Here is a 12934-nt window from a genome sequence, read left to right as displayed (position 1 = left end):
ATTCGATTCCTTACAATGAACTGTAATGGAAAAGAATCTGAAGATACGTGTACATGTATGTATGTGTACGTGTAACTGGGTCACTTGGCTGCACACCTGAAACTGACATTGTCAATCAATCACACTTCGATTCAAAAATAATAATAAAAGGAAGGGAAAGAAAGGACTGGTTTCCCGAGGTTCCCCAGAGCCGTCGCCCCGTGACTCAGTCGGCGCTCAGACCGCTTGCCCTCTCACTGCTTTTCTTTGAATTGACTCACTTCATTTACTTAAAGGGAAAACTAGCTGTAAACAGAAGGTCACCGTAGGAACAAATACAGTGTAAACAAAACGCCACGTCAGATTGGCAGGGGAACAGAGTCCGTCACCCCCAAGAGTGTCTCTTGGGAACATTACTCTATGCTGGTTATTCCCAAGCAGCAGACATGGGGGAAAGCTCTGGAAGCCAAGCAGGACTTGCCCTTTTGTGGGAACCCCTGGCATTTGTAAGGGAGCGAAGGGAAACCTGCAGTGGGTGGGCGTCTCCCTCTCTGTGCCTGGAAGGGGGGCTGTGTCTCTCGAAACCCTCATGGGCGGGGAAATCGATGCCCTGACGCTGCTTCACCGCCTGGGCTGGCGGCTTCTCCTGGCCGCCCCCACGGCTGACTGTCCCCACACTCAGCGTCCTCTTTCATCTTTAGCTGCAGATGTTATTTGAAGCGAGAGCTTCAGCCATTAAACCTGGGTTTCATTTTTCTCCTGTTAATGTGTCATGGGTTAGTTTAATTCTTAAACGGTCAGAAGGACCTAGAGGAAGATTTCTTCCTCCCTGAGAGATTCCAGCAGGATTTGCCAAACGCTGGGGACTCCAGGTCTGCCAAAAAAGGAAATTCACACGAGCTGAGAGGCGGTCCAGGCCCACTGACCGCCAAGTGGGGCTTTCCTGATGCCACCGAAGGGGCTGACTGAGAAGGGGCAGAGGATTCTCGCTGTGTGATCCAGCGGCGCCTCTGGGGCACCGATCAGGCTCTGGGAGGGATGCCTTGTGCCCCCATCCCTGACTCGGCTGGCAGGCAAAGTGTGGGAACGAGGACCCCTTCCCCTCCAAGCCAGGCGGCAGGGAGCCTGGGGGAAGCAGTTCCGAGTAAGCTGGGATGAGAGCCAGGCCAGAATTTCCGGTCAGAGCAGAGGAAAGCCAGGAGACCACCACCTGCACTTGCAGTCGTGTGCCCCAGAGAAATGAAACCGGGTGTCTGAATCAGCACAAGACACCATGACCAAAAATGGAAACAAGCCAAACATCCATCTTCTGATGAGTGGATAAGCAAATAGCAATATTCCATCCAAACAAGGGAGTATTACTCAGGAATGAAAAGGAGGAAGCCCTGGTGCAGCTACGACACGGGGGGCCTTGAGAACGTCACACTGAGCGAAACAAGCCGTCACGAAAGACCACAGATCGTATGATTCCACGTATGCGGAACGCCCAGAAAAGGCAGATCCATAGACATAGACAGCTGAGCAGTGGTGCAGGCCGGTGGGACAGACGGATGGGGAGTGGCTGCCTCCTTCTAGGGCAACAGAAATGTTCCGGGACTAGACAGAGGCGGTGGTTGTACAGCACTGTGAGTGTCCCAAATGCCACTGGACTGTAGACTCTAAAATGGTTGACTTTACATTGTATGAATTATCTCAGTTAAAAAATCCTTTAAAAATAAATTTTTTAAAAAGGAAGAAACTCTGGGAGAGAAGGGACTGAGATGGTTTAATGCCCGAGGCTGATTTGAAGCTGAAACTCTGCTCAGTGGGCACCCCCAGTCCCTTCCCAGGGCAGGGGCCGTCTGGGCTTGGCCAAGCACTCTGGCCCCAGGAGGACGTAGTGGGTGGACACACCTGGGAGAGGAGGGGACCCTGAGGCCCTGCATTTGGAGGAGACACCTCTCCTGCCCCGTCCCCCAGGCCCCAGGCCACGGGCAAGAGCCTGGATCAGGACATCTCTGCTACTTCCCACCCTGTCCTCCCCTGACCGGGGCCACCTCCCCAGCAGTTTGGCCCCACAGTGAAGACACAAAGGGCTCCAGCCTGGCATTGATGTGCCAGAGATCACCCCCTCTCTCCAGAGACACACAGACACCTGCAAAAACGCCTGCCATCAGTGAGGTGACAGCCGTCTGCCTCTGCCAGCTCATCCGAGTGCAGGAGCCCACATAATCCCCCTGCCAGACGGGAGTGCTGTCCCCATTGGAAAAACCCACCCACGTGGAAACGAGGCGGCAGCCAGTCCCGACAAGGTCAGGGGTCAGGATCCAGCAGGGCTCTGCGGGGCTCGGACTGACCCGGGGCTCCCGGGGAGCGATGGGGCCGCCTACACCAGCCACGCCGGGCGCTGGTTACAGCCCTGAATTCACCGGAAACTCAGACGTGAGTTTATTTGGAACCAGGGACTTGCAGATGTCATTAGTTAAGTTTAGGTGAGGTCTGAACTTAGGTCAGGGCGGCCCTAAATCCAGTGACTAATGTCCTTATAGTTGAGGCACAGACACAGAGGGAGACCGCGTAAGGACGGAGGCAGAGGCCGGAGGAACGTGACCACAAGCCGAGGGAAGCCCAGAGCCCCGGAAGCTCACAGAGGCAGGAAGGACCCTCCCTTGGGGCCTCGGGAGGGAGCTCGCCCCTGCGCCCCTGATTTCAGACTCCTGGCCTCCAGGACGGGAGGGAGGGGGTTTCGGTTGCTCTAAGTCCTCCAGTTTATAGGTCATCTGTCGCGGCAGCCCCAGGACAATGACGAAGCTCCCCTCACCCCTGCCTGGTGGGTGCCAGGTCTCTGGGTGTGGTGTCCTCCACCAGCCTTTCGGACAAGGCTGAGGCCGGTGCCAGCCTCCCCCACAGCCTCCCCCAGCCTGCCTCTCACACCCTCACGGCGGCAGCTGGGGCTGCCCCCACAGCCTGCATGCACTCCCCCATGCAGTGACTCACGGAGCCGCCAGCTCTGGAAACAGCCTTATCTTCCACGGCACAGAGGGAGCTGGAATTTGACCACGTCCATGCAGCCGTGATGGCCGCTCTCAGAGCTCAGGCCCGGCCGAGGGCAGGCCCCTTCCCAGAGCAGCACCTCTCGGGACAGCCAGCGTGCACGTCCCTGCGTGGACAGGGTTCTGGGGACAGGGGGACGAGGGAGGCGCCCTCCAACTCGCAGGGCAGCAGGGCAGTGGGGAGCCCGTTTCCCGGAACTCAGTGTGAGCTGAGTGGCCGAGAGGGGCCAGGTGGGGGAGATTCTGTAATGAGCAGGACCCTAGGGGGCTTCCCGGGACACACCCCTCCGCCATGTCCTCTGCTGTGGCTCCTCTGAAGCTCCCAGATCATAGTGTCTCATGCCTGTTCCCTGAGTCTCTCAGGTGCTAAAAACCACCACCAAGTGGAAGAAATGAACTCCTTGAGGATTGTGAACACGTGGCCCCGACCTCCTGGCACCCAGGGGTTGATGGTGCTGACCGCCCTGTTAGCCCGACATCAACCAATCAGAGGACTGTGCGCAGCTGATCCCGGGCCTGGGCCACCCCTCCCTCACCTGCCTTTGGCGATGCTTCAGGGAGTTCGGGGGTTTCCTGGGCGTGGGCCACCCTGTCCACCTCGCTCAGCAAGGAGCACAGGGACTTGTGTTCAGCAACAACCTGGGGCCGAGGGCAGCTCCTACTGAGCCCGCTCTGCCCGCACCTGCCGGGAGCTCCCAGGCTGCGCAACAGGCCGACCTGGACGGGGAGGGGAGGGCGGAGGCAGACCACCAGGGTCTTGTTCGTTGGGGGGTCTGCTAAGGGCGTCAGGAGCCGCAGAGTATGATGGATGACCCGGGCCTAGGAGCTGGGCGTGGAACAGCGCTCCCAGCTGTGGGATCCCGCACGCTCAGACCGTTTCTGCCTGGGTCTGCTGTTCCAGGTTAACTTACCTAATTGATGCTAATTCAGGAGCAGACACTGCTGGAGTGCCATGGGTGCGAGGCCGGCCCTGCACAGCCCAGCCGGTGCAGTCAAGCTTCCACACCTGTCAGCTCTTAGGCACGCACATTGATCTCTCACCCGCTGGCCCTGGGATGTGGCCCTCGAGTCTGGGGTCCACAGTTAGCCCAGCCCCATGGCCCCTCGCTGTCTGGGACAGTCACCCTGCAGGGTGACGTGGGGAACAGAGGAGGGAGGCCCCCCGGGTCTGTCCGCTTTACCCCAGCTTCCCATTCGCTGCCGTTCGCAGGGGGGTAAAGACCCTGGTCTAGATAGGGGTCTGTTGGGCCAACTGACATCCTTCCAAGTCCGGTGACCCCCACTCCTGGGCTCTCAGACGTCTGCCTGCCATCCCTCAACAGATAAAGCCCATTCTTTGCTGGGCGTGTTTCCCCTAACAAACTGATAATCCCAGGCCATGCCCACTCCCACAGCGGCTCAGGCCGGCCTGCTCCAGCCCACCTTGTCAGAGCCGGAAACCCCACTGCCCTTCGCAGGCCCTAACCTCTGCCGCACCTGCAACCTACCAGAGACTCGTGCGCAAGCCGCCCAGGTGCCTTGTGGCCCTCCCTCATAACCCCCCACCAGCCGGCCCTCGGGGCTCCCGGGCACCCCTCGTCTGTGTGGCCTGCGGTGGGCTGTGGCAGCACACCCCTAATCAGCTCCTTTTCTACTCTCGTACTTTATCTCTGGTAGATTCTTTTACCAACCCATGCATCACCATGCCACTGACGGGCCACCCCCCTTGAGTCCCATAGCAGGGTTGTTGTCAAGTTTCCCGAGATCCCAGCTTCACCCCCCTCCACCCCCACAAGCACCATTGTCGGTTCTGAGTTTCCCCGGGGGCCCCGCCGTCCCACCCAGGGGTCATTTGGCCAGATGCCAGGGATTTCTAGGTGGACCAAGACGGGGGTCGTTCGCACTGGGGATGGGGAGACGGAGAGTTGGATGTTGACAGAGTCCCACGGAATCTCTAGTGGGTTAGACAGTGCCCCCCCATTCACGTCCACCCGGAACCTCAGGATGGGACCCTACTCAGATCTAGGGATGTTGCAGATGAGATTAAGGTAAGGGTCTCAAGATGTGACCATCCTGGGTTAGGACGGTCCCTAAGTCTAGTGAGAGTGTCCTTATAAGAGACAGGAAAGGAGACACACAGAGAGGCAGAGACACAGGGAGGGGCCATGGAGGACGGAGACACAGGCTGGAGGGACACAGCCGGGAGCCAAGGGTTTCCAGAGCCCCAAGGAGCTCCAAGTGGCAGGAAGGACCCTCCCCCGGAGCCTCCGGGGGAGCGTGGCCCTGCCCACACCACGGCCTAGGGCTCTGCCTCCAGGGCTGGGGGTGTGCTTCTGGTGCTTAAGCCCGCCCTGCTGTGGTCCTCTGTGACAGTCGCCCCAGGACACTGACACCAAGACCTTCGGGGCACGTATGCTTTCTTCACTGAGCAAAACGGGCATCTTAAGGTGGTTTTAGTGATCAGGCTGGTCACGTAAGAAATCCTTGAGACGGGGGAGGGTGCGGCTCAGTGATGGAGCACGTGCTTGGTGTGCACGGGTCTGGGGTCCAATCCCCAGTGTTTCCATTAAAAAACATCCCTGAAAGGAACAAACGTTTGTCCCGGGCTCCCCTTTCAAGCCAAGTGTCCGCTAATAATGGATTCATCGGCTGCAGTTTCCCACCAGGCCGACCTCACCCACGTGGTGCTGACGGGCGGCCCTGACGGCCTGGGTTCAGACGTGTCCAAGGCCCCAGGCCAACAAGGAGAGTTATTTGTCAACGCGATGACACCTGATGTTCTCTCTGTCACATCAAGCATGACGTGATGGTCACATCTCACAGGGAACGGGCGAACGTTGGCTGTAGCTTGGATCCAAGCTTACAGCTTTCGTCCGTCCTGGACCTCTGTGTGCTAATGTCAACCCTGCGTGTCCCCCAGCCACCCCCCCGGGGGGCTCACATGTCCAACAAGGTCCTAGGGAGGCTACTCTGGGCCCCATACACGCACCCGCCGGGCAGCGGGGCTGAGGGTCTTGAGGGTGCAAAGGTGGTGGATCGGCCACCCATGTGTCACGGGAGCCTCAGAGCAAAGAGCCGGAGAAGCAGAGTGATGAGAGATGGGGAGACATGGGGAGAGAACAGTGAGTCCAAGAGGAAATTTCTCCCCGCAGGAAGAAGGCACAAGAATGAGCGTCTGCCGAGGATCCCGATCATTCCTGTGGAATCCCCATCTGCACCTGGGGCAGCCCCCTCGCAGACATCTGGGAGGGTGGGGACCCCTGAGCCGCAGTGAGGTCCCGCCTCCCCATCTTAGTGTGAATGTCACGGGGCGGAGAGTCTTCTAGAACTTGAGACGTTGTATGGTGCCCCAGCCTTCCTCTCTTTCTCACTGGACCCTAGACTCTCAGGCTGCAGGGTCACCCAGCTCTCCAGTCAAAACCCGTGGCTGCTCGCTCTGCAGCCGCCCCGCCCAGCACCACGCTGCCTCCAGCTCGGGAAGCCCCTGGGGGCCCCGCCCTCGCGGTCTAACTCTGCGTATATCCTCACCCCAGACCCCCCGAGGGTCAGGGCCAGCGCACCTGTCCAGACTCCCCTGCTGTCTCTTGGGCTTCATGGTAGACAAGAGGCCAGCCGAGTGACAGCCTCGAGACGTGCAGGTCCCCTCGTCCTGATTCCTGGAACCTGTGAACACGTTAGGTTTCGGGGCAAAAGGGACTTCGCAGACGTGATTAAGTTCAGGATGCTGCGGGGGGAGATGGTCCTGGGTACCCAGGTGGGCCCACTGCCAGCACAGGGTCCTTGTGGGAGGGAGGCAGGAGGTCAGGCAGGAGCGAAGATGCTGGGCTGCAGCTTTGAAGACAGAGGACAGCCCGCAAGCCAGGGAACCCGGGCGCCTCCAGAGGCTGGGAAGGGCCAGGAAGGGACCCTCCCCAGAGCCTCCGGGAGAAGCAGCTCTGTGGACGCCTTGATTTTAGCCCCATGAGATCGTGTCCGACTTCTGGCCTCCCAACTGTGAGATGGTGAATTTGTGGTTAAGCCGCCATGTTTGTGGTCATATGTGACAGTGGCCCCAGGACCTTCACACACACTGTAAACCCTGAACACACATTTGTAGGATGAGCAGACTTGTTCCTTTGATTTTCTGCAAATTTCTTCTTTAGTGTAGACTTTCTATTGGCATGTAATGTGTGAACAGTAAAGGGCTTGTATCCTCAGTGTCCACAGCCTGATGACCTGTCACAAGAGGCCGCTGTCGCGGACCCCGAGCTGGAGCGTGACCAGCGTGCGGCAGAAGGCCCCTGGGGAGCTCCCAGTAACAATGCTCCTTCAAGCGTGTGTTGGGTTGAATGGTGTCCCCCCCAAATTCACAGCTACCCAGAACCTCAGAATATGACCTTCCTCGGAAACTGGCCTTTGCTGGTAAGACAAGATGAGGTCTTGCTGGGGTAGGGTGGGACCTAAATCCGGTGACTAGTGTCCTTTCAAGAGGAGGGGCACTTGGACACGCGAGGACGGAGGCAGGAAGGACCCGCCCCGGAGTCTCAGGTTGGCTCCCAGTCCTGCCCGACCCTGATACGGATTTCAGGCCTCTAAGCTGCAAGGGGACATGTTCTCGTTGTTTAAGGCCCTGGGTTGTGCCAAGCTGTGGCAACAGCCCCAGGACCCCGACACAAAGGGCTCTGTCGCTTACGTGCAGCTCCATGGGGGGTCCCCAGTTCTGACCTTCTGGAAGGGGTCACATGGGGGTAGCAGGCAGTACGGGCTTCTCTCGCCCAGCAGGAGGCTGGTGGGGCTTCTCCACGTGGCCCGTGGCTGGGTTTACGTGCCAGTGTGGGACCTCAGCGCGCTCTCTCCCTGCCCTGGGTCACAGGCCCCGAGGCAGTCCCTGTACTGGGCTGTGGTGGCTGGAGCACTCTCAAACACGCCCCGGACAGAGCGCACACCTTGAGAGCGTGTGCTGGCTGCACACCCAGAAGTGACTTGCTGAGTCACAGACTTCAGCAAATGCTACCCTGAAGTTTCCAAAAAGGTCGAACTCACTTATACCCGCTCCACGGCAGGATGTGAAACTCAGGAACCGTCTGTCAGCACTGGATGCCTCATGTTCGCTCAGCCCGAAGCAGGGAGCATCACTTAGGGAAAATGGGGTGGGAGAGCGCAGAGGGTTGAGAAACTCCCTGATCCAGGGGAGATTTATCCGAATGGAATTTGTATTTGTGCCACCCGCAGAGCTCTGAACACATGTTCAGAGCTGCACTAAACCAGCCCGGGTTGTTGGGATCAGAGAGTTTAGTTCCTCTGAGCAGAATTGATGATTCCCCACTGCACCCTGGCCTCCTGCCCCAGGGGCTCTCAGGGGACGTGTGTCAGGACATGGGCAGAAGCAGGCTCTGTTGTGGCGGGGTTTCCAGTGTGGACCCGGGACCTCGTGTTTGGTGACAGAGGCAGGTTTCCCCTCGGGAGAAGCAGGAAGGGACAGAGGGTGGCCAGCCGAGGAGGACAGACACCAGCTCAGGAAATGGGCAGAGATGCCAGAACACGTGACTCCCAGGTCCAGCTGGGCCGTGGCCTGGAGGCTTGGTCTGGGCCACCCCGTCGTACCAGCCCCACATCCCTAGAGTTTCCTCCGAATTTCCACTTGCATCACGGTACGGGGAGAAACTGACAGTGGGAGAGACGGACTCCCCTTTCCGGCGTGGCCCCTCTCTGGTGGGCTGCGACTGAGGTGTACATGGGGAGGCTTCCTGGGATGACCCCAGGGGCCACACCTGGGAGGGAGGCGGCCCCGGGCACAGGGAGTGGTCGAGCTGCGCGAGGCCACGGCTGAGGCCTCAGCCAACCCTACGGGAGCTCTGGGGCTGGGGACTCTCCAAGAATTGTCCCAAACTGGGGACAACTGGGGACATGTCCAGCTGTCATTGGATGCAGGCCGCCTACAGAGACAGGGTGAGCTCTGGGTGAGCGGCCTCCTCCGGCCAAGGGCAAGTTGGGGAGGGCCCAGCAGAGAGCAGCCAGCGGCCACTCCCGGAGTACAGGGCCCAGCCTGGCTGAGTCCGTTCCAGCTGCCTGAGCCAGCCAGCAGCCAGCACCTGTTACCCTGGGCCCCCAGCTGGGCAAGCCGCAGAAGCTGCCCTGCCCTCTGGGATGGGAATCCGGGCAGGGCGCACCTCTGGCGACCTCTCCCCGCACTCCCCGGGCTCTGTGCCCTGTGTGTGTCAGCCTCCTTCTTGGGCTGCGGCCAAGCAGTAGCCGTTTCAGGCCTCACACTGAGGCCTTAACCCTCACGCACCTGGGAAATGGGTGGTCCTCCTACCACCCCCACTCCACAGGTGGGAAAAAACAGGCTTCGGTGGGGGAGACAACAGCTCAGACTCTCCTGGCTGGAGAGTGGTGTGTCGAGATGCCACAAAAACGGACACTTTCGCCCCCGGGAGGGCTGGTTGGCCCCTGTTCCCTAACTTCCATCTAAGTGTCTCTAGGGACCTCCAGCATCCAAAGTGTTCTTAGAGGTGAGCCAGGGAAAGAGAAAGCCAAAAGGGATTCCCAACGTGGCAATGACCCTCAGGGGCAGAGAATTCCCACAGCCCCAGTCTCAGGGAGGGAGGGGCTCTGCCCAGCCGGGGGCAGCCACCACGCAGCAGGGGGTGGGGGTGGAGCAGGACTCACAGCCAAGGGGCCAGGAGGAGCGGCTCGGGAGGAAGCAGCATGTGCAAAGGCCCTGGGTGCGCCCCAGGCAGAGAACGCCCCAGCCGCTGAGAGAAGGCTGTTGTGGCCTGGGGTGCAGCGGGAGGAGACGGGGCTTCGACAAAGGTTGGAAAAGTAGGTGAGGCAGACGTGCGAGACTGTCTCAAAAGCAACAGGCACTGAGATATGTCCTTCAAATGTCTGCTTCTGGGGCCTTGCTCCTGTTTACCCAAGTTGGCAGTCAGCACACAGGGCTCAGGACAGAACCTGTGACTTGTGCCAGGCACTGCCTCAGGGGGACAGTTCATTCGTCAGCCCCTGGGGGTGGCTGTCCTGGGGTTCACACAGCAGCCTCTCCCACAGCCAACCTACCCATCTCCAAGGAGGAAGGAGCTGTGAACCTTACCAGCTGCCTTCCTGCACCCACATCTGCACCTGCGGCGCTTCTCTGGGTCCAGCAAGTCCTGCTCCTTCTTGTCAATAAAGAAAAGGGTGAAACCCCAAAGCTCTTCAGACGTTGCAATTTTTAAATCACTTCTGACGCTTGGGTCTTCTCACCCCGAACCAGGACCCGGCCGGAGATCTCCGTGCAGCCCTCGCAGCCCTCGGACTTTTCCACTCTGTGATTCTAATCACCAATTCCAGTCACCGAAGCCGGGGGTGGCCCGGTCCTCGGGTGGTCGTTGCCACTGGTGAGCAGGTCTCCAGGAGCTGCAGGTCAGGGCCCGGTCACTCAGTGAGCGGGGCCCGGGGTGGAGCGCGGGGCCCGGGGTGGAGCGCAGGCCCCACAGCACTCTCCTGCGGCGGCAGAAGGCCCCAGAGGCCCTGGGCCGCCCCTCCTGCCCACGGAGGCCTGGTCAGGAAAGGAAGCAGGGGCCCAGAATCAGTGACTCTGGGCTCCAGTGAGTTAATAAACCTGGGCTCGCTGGCATGTCAGAGACCTCCGGTCCCTAAGGTGCTCTGGGAGCCCGTCCTGGGGGCTTCAGGCCTCACAAGGCAGGAAAGTGAATCACTCCAGGCCCCTGTGGACGCCAGGATGCTGCCCCGCATTTCCTACCGGCTGGGAGCCCACCAGGACAAGAGCACGCCCCGTCCTGCCTCCTCACCGCCTGGGGGTCCTGAGACAAGATGGACAGCCGGGGCTGGGGAGGAAGGAATGCCGACACCTCCCCCCTGATGGGTGGGGCCCTGGGGCCTTCAGGGCACGTGGAAAATGCACGGAAGACACAACGGAAGGCCAGGCAGCAGCGTGCAGAAGTGTGTGTGGAGGAGGGCGAGAATCCTTTCCACGCAGCCGGGTGGATTTCCACCCGACTGGACAGAGGAGTGGCAGCATCTCAGAGAGGCTGCCTGTGTTTCAAGCTGATTTAAAAGTATTGTTGTGACTTCATGTAGATGGTGCTGAACTTCAGAGCCCTAGGATCCCCGAAAACAGCCAGGGCTCCGCCCCCGCCCTCGTGCTCTGGAACCAGCACCACAGAGACCGCCGCCCTCCCCGTGTGACTAGGGGACACTGTCGACGCCCCTGTTCACCTGTGACCAGGACAGATGCCCGCCCTCGAGTTCCCTCTGTGCCTCAGCAGCGGGGAGCTGACCCGCTCATCCCAACCCACCCAGCAAACAAAATGCTCGTTACCCAGACTCGGGAGCGTCCCTCCTCATCTGGACCCTGAACTCGGCCCCCTAAGCCCGAGCTGACAGCCCCCCGGGACAGGCCTTCCCTCCCGACTGCCCCCCTCCTGGCCGCCCTCACCCCACCCCCAGCCCTGACCCTTTCTAGCTTGTCCCCTTCCCTATGGAAGAGACCGTTTGTCTCAGCCCCAGATGCCTGCTTCCCCCGGCGAATGGACACTGCCCAGCCTCTCTGCAGTGACTTTCCAGCAGTCCCTCCCTACTCCGGCCAGATCTGGTTTATACCTGCCGTTTCGTCCCTGTGGGACTCCCAGCCCCGCTCTAGGGATGGAGCCCAGAAATAAAAGAGGAGCAGCTTTACTGGAACAAGTGGGGACTCAGCCCCCAGACCCCGTGGCTCTTTGAGAACCAGGCTGGCAGGGCTGCCCCACCAGGGCGTTAGAGCTTGTAAAATGTCACTGCAGCTAAAGGAATGGGTGAGGTAGCCGTTACATCCAGGGGCGCCCTCCCACTCCCCATACTGCCCTTGGGGAAGGGAAAATGCTCGCCACCTGGAGGAATCGGCCCCATGGGCTGTGCAGCGAGTGGACAAGGCAAAACCCTCGTTGGGATGAAGACAGGCCCTGCCTGCGTCCCTGGGGCAGGGAGACCGCGCCAGCCCCGTCTGCTCCTTGCTCGGGGCACTGGCTTGGGGACCAGAGGGCATGGGCGGCCACTGCCTGCCCGAGCTTGGAAGGGGTGAGACCCTGCGGCAGGCAGGGCCGGACCCGCACTGACTGTGGGCCCGGAGCCCCCCTGGGATACAGGGGTGGGTAAGAGCCCTCTGGGGGCCACACGCCCCCCTCCAAGCAGCCTGCGCGGAGGTTAACGAGGGAGGAGAGAGGGGCTTCCGGAGCCCCCTGGGCCCCTCTTGGACCCTGAGAGCATGTGTTCTCTGGTGAAGCAGGTAGAGACTGGCTCTGTGAAGGTCTCTTCACCCGGGGGCGTTGCTGCGACTTAATCCTCACCTTGAGTCACAGCTGAGTTCCTACTTGCAGGATTAAATCGCCCTTTGGCTGAACGACCAAGAGCCAGATCTTGCCAGAACTGGACCCCGAGAAGTAACGGGGACCCCTCAGGGCCTGTGGGGTCTGGTCGTGCACATGGGGGAACTCAGGAGAAGTTTCTAGCAGGAGGCTGAAGGGTCCTGGGGCCCCGAGAGATGCTGCTAGCCTGGGACAGCCCCATGAGCGCGGAGCGCGACCCTGGGGGTGAGGACGCGCTGCTCTCCGGGAGCGTGGACTCCCGCTTCACCGCCCCAGAGGACAACCGGGGAAGTGTCTTCGATGCACACGGGTCCTGTCCAGAGGCAGGGGCACGGCTAGAGGGAGCTCGAGGAGAGGCACTGCTTCCTCCCGGAGCCCTCCCCCTGGGCCTGGGTCACCCCCACTGCCTCTCCTCTGCCCGCCTGACCCCATCCCCCCGCCTGCTGAAACCCCGCGCCCTCACGGTGGCTCTGGCTAACTCCACGGAGGGGCATGGCTCCATGATGTGGAGGTCCCTGCCGCGCTGCCTGCCCCCCACCTGGCCCCCATCCCTTCTGCAGTTCCACACATCCACACGGCGATTTCCTGAGTCTGGGGACCACGAGAAGCCTCCTCCTGTAG

This window comes from Camelus bactrianus, chromosome 21 (genome assembly GCF_048773025.1).
Source record: "Camelus bactrianus isolate YW-2024 breed Bactrian camel chromosome 21, ASM4877302v1, whole genome shotgun sequence".
Classification (NCBI taxonomy): Eukaryota; Metazoa; Chordata; class Mammalia; order Artiodactyla; family Camelidae; genus Camelus; species Camelus bactrianus.
The sequence above is the reverse complement of the archived record's forward strand: the minus strand, read 5'-3'. Positions refer to the sequence as shown.